The sequence below is a fragment of the Haliaeetus leucocephalus genome, unplaced genomic scaffold, assembly GCF_000737465.1.
Source record: "Haliaeetus leucocephalus isolate CR32 unplaced genomic scaffold, Haliaeetus_leucocephalus-4.0 Scaffold730, whole genome shotgun sequence".
NCBI lineage: Eukaryota > Metazoa > Chordata > Aves > Accipitriformes > Accipitridae > Haliaeetus > Haliaeetus leucocephalus.
Genome location: NW_010973166.1, coordinates 1,096,422 through 1,100,442, shown reverse-complemented (window position 1 = coordinate 1,100,442; position 4,021 = coordinate 1,096,422).

Sequence of the window (4,021 nt, the reverse complement as noted above, 5' to 3'; positions counted from 1 at the left end):
AACAGGCGGGAGCAGGCATGGGGCTGTCAAAGGTACACACACACACAGAGCGGTGCCCATGGGGAGGCAGAAAGTATAAAATCAGCTTGTGCAATGCAAATTTGTATTGCTGTGCTATTCCCTTACCGGCCTTCCTGCTCAGATGGGGAGGTGATGTCTTAGTGCTGCTTGTCAATTATACTGCAGTGACATTTAAAAGCAATTAAGGAAGTTTAAATGTTAAATGTATGTTTTTGTCTTCCCAGTTAAACACAGTTTGGGAGAAAAAAAATACCAAAGATTTAATTATAAAAATTACAATCTAATTGTATAAATAAGCCTGACACTACTGTAAAAAGATTTTTTATCTCTTGTATAACTGCTTTAACTTCACACTTCAGGGTGCGGTACTCTATTAAAATGCTAACACATGTAGTTTCTTATTGTAACTCTTCTGCACAGCAGTGTCTGGGGAGCAGTTGGGGTGTGCTTTTCCTAATCTGCTTCAGGCAAAATCACCCAAGGTAGCTCAAAGAGCCTATACAAACTCACCCTGTTGATTTTTCCCTGAAGCAGATTAGGGAGGGATGATGCAGAACTTCTCAGAGGGCAGAAGTCTGGTGGTAGTGACTTCATCTGCTGGTAGTGACCAGCAGCTGGAGGGTGTAGTATCTCAGGCTGGATCTGGAAAGGGAGGTCTGTTGCTGTCCTTCTCTCTGGACAGGTCCAGGAGAGAGGAGCAAGCCCTGCCTGGCCTGTCTGCTCCTTAGGTGCCAGCAAACCTGCTGTCAACTGATTAGGTCACCTTGACTGAGTCATCATGTGTCACACTTGCTTGGGAGACTCCTGCACGCGTTACACATTGCCCAAAGCTCGGGTCCTATCCATCTGATCCCAGCACTAAGGATCTAGCCTTTTTGACCATATACTGAGGGACCCCTTTGCCACTTTCTAGTCACGGTGAAAGCTTTCTTGTGGCATCTTTCCACTGAACAATGACTTTGTGGCCTTTCCTTTTGCCTAAAGGTAACACCACAAGGAAGGTGTGGGGAGGGTGGCCACTAGGTTGCAGTAACCACCATACTAACGTGATGGGATGCAGCCAAGCCTGGCAAGATGGACAAGACCCTGTGCACATAAGTGCTCCTCGACCCACCTGCCCTGTCCTTCCCAAGGCTCTGTCTCATCTCTGCTGGTCCCGCTGTTTCAGGTTCTTTCACCGTTCCCGTTTCACAATATCCAAGAACCCCTCTTCCACGGCAAGTCCCTCAAGGCATCGATACCTGTTCTTCCCACTGCTGCCTAGCAGGGAGAAATACAGAATTGGGGGCAGCACCTCTTTAGTTGAAGAGTTGCCATCCAAGAGCCTGTGCTTGACACCCGACCTCAGCATCACCCTGTCTGAAATTATTTCTGTAGCTTTAGCTTCTTGTTTCCATTGGCACATGGTTTTGTTTTATATAGATATCTTCTGCAAAGCGACACTTAACATGCTTCGCTGGGTCTAAGTGGTGTTCTTGACTCAGGAATTTCTTTTGTATTGTATAAATCTGCTTTCAGTCTATTGCCAGGATCGCACACCTCTTTGAACAGGAAGATCTGTGCAGCATCTGGTGACAGTGTGTATGTTATTTAAAGCTTTCTCCTTCTGAGCACGCAGAGATTTTCCTGGAGCAGATAGAATTATTTAGCAGCCTCTCTGACTTTCTTCCTACACCAGCCCCAGCTTTTGAGATGGCCCTTTGACTGCTGTTGCCCAGTCAGACCTTGTTCTCCAGCCTGAGACAGTCCTTGTTCCCGTGACCTACAGATTTTTGTGGGCAGCCCCAGCTCCATCAGCTTGCTTTCTTGATCCTTCTGGAGTCCACTGTCCCCTTGGCAAGGGATAACGGAGCTCTTCTGCCTGTCAGCTTTGGAAGATGATGGCCCGTTGTGACTATGCTGTCTCCTCCCGGTCCCTCTGCTGTCCGCCATCCCCAGCTCCATGGCTTGTCCATAACCTAATCCACTTGGCCACTTCTAGCTCTTCATGTTTCTGTAGTTGTAGTCAAGTGCCCAGCACTTAAATATTAATGTGCTAATTAATAATGAAAACCATAATTGTAGTTAGGTTTAAAATTTTAATTTGGTGAGGAGCTAGCAGAGATGCAGTCCATAACAATGAAACTGTGCTATTAATATATGTATTTAAGTATCTTTCCCTCTAGCAGTAACACTGCACAAGAAACGTTTTCTGTGTATGGATGTCTGCGAAGATGTTTGCTTGCGATGCTTGGAAGCTTGGAGCAGGAAGTCATAAAGTAGTAGGTATGATTTTTTTCAAAGGGGTCTGAAAAAGTCCCATTTAAAAAGGTTTTCATTCTGAGGCTTAAAAATGGAGGAGGGGAGGGGAAAATTCCTGGAAAGAAATATATTTATTTTCCACTTCAGACAGGCCAGTCTGCTAATGCAGTATTTGTTGCAATCTCAAAGTGTAGCTGAAGATACCGCATTCAACTATGTTTATAAAGTCACAGCGAGCCAATGATCATAAAAATAGTGCTGTTAAGACACATGGTACCAAACAAATCTGAGATGCTCTGCATAGCCCAGGTTAGATCCACGTGCAAGATGAAAATTTCCCCACCAAATTCTGCCTGTCCCTCTGCAAGGGATTGCTTTCCAGCACCACAGAAAGAAACTTTCTTTGGCTCAGGAAGGAGTCAGTGGAGGCCTGACGGATCGGGACGTAGGAGCAATGGGTTTCTCAGCGAGCTCCCCTTTTCTCTGACAGCCGATCCCACGTCTGTGTTCCCACTGTGGCTGGCATAAACTCCTTCCCTTGCAGCGTGGAAGAAGAGAGCTGAGGGATGGAGGTGCCACGTAGCAACCTGCTTTCTCTGCCATGAGCTTTGGCAATGGAAATCTTGTACTACTTCTCCGTGCCCTGATAACAGAGATCTGGCGCTCCCCGTTTCGCACTTGGCCTTCGGACCTGCTTCATTCACATCTCGCACCCAAGGGTATGGAGTGGGTTAGGTAGGAGACCATCTTCCAAGTTGATAGGCCAAGGAGCTCTCTGCCCTTTCCCTCACCCAAATTGAAGAAGGAAAAAAAAAAAGGTAGTGTCTAGTCTTCAGCAGCAATTTGTGCAATAAAAAGCAAGATGCAGTCGAGGGAGACCCGGGTGCTGGGTACTGGGTTGGTGAAGAACTACAGGAGCTGCCCTCAGGAGGTCTGAAGAAAGGGAGGAAGTGATCTTCCATGGTTTGGTGGACCCATTCCAGGAATAAGTGAAAATAGGGTGGGCAAAAGCGACCAAAAACTGATCAGGAACAGCAAGCGGAGCAGAAACGATGGAGAAAGTCTTCTGGTTGTTGAGGAGCCGTGGAGGAGCGTGATGTATAGGCTGTAGTTACGGAGCACATATGGTGCCTGTGTCCCCTGGGTGGTACGTGTGACCAGAATGGTTGTGCTTTGTCCACCCGCTGCTCCACCGTGTTTCCTACTGCAATATTTTTCCAAGACCGTTTCGGCGGTGACTCCTGCTGAGGTAGGTTGGCGTTGCACCAGCTGCGCCTTCGCTGCCAAACTTTGCGTAATGCCTGCTAAATTAAATTGATGCTGGAGCGTTACTTTTTATTAGGAGAATGAGTAAACTTGGGGGGGGGTTAAATTTATGTACTCTTTGCGAATAGCACGGGCATAGATATACAAATTCTCAGTGCACGCCCTGAGAGCGAAGTATTTTTAATACACATTTTAAAAGAAATGCCTGTGTTCCTTGATTTCCCCCTAAACTCTCTGATCCTTCCCCCGGAGCAGGAGAAGAGCAGCTGCCCGCTGGAGCGCAGCCCCGCTCCGCGCCGGGCAGGACGGGGTTAACCCCCGCTCCCACGCCATTGGCCGGCGGGAGGTGGCGCTCCCTCCGCCGCTCCTATTGGAGGCGGGAGGCCGAAGGCGCTAGGCGCCGGCCTATGGGGGGGGGCGCGCCGAGTCCCGTTGGCGAGGGAAAGGCGGCCGGCTCATTGGTGGGCGGGCGGGCGGCGAGTGGAGCGGGGGG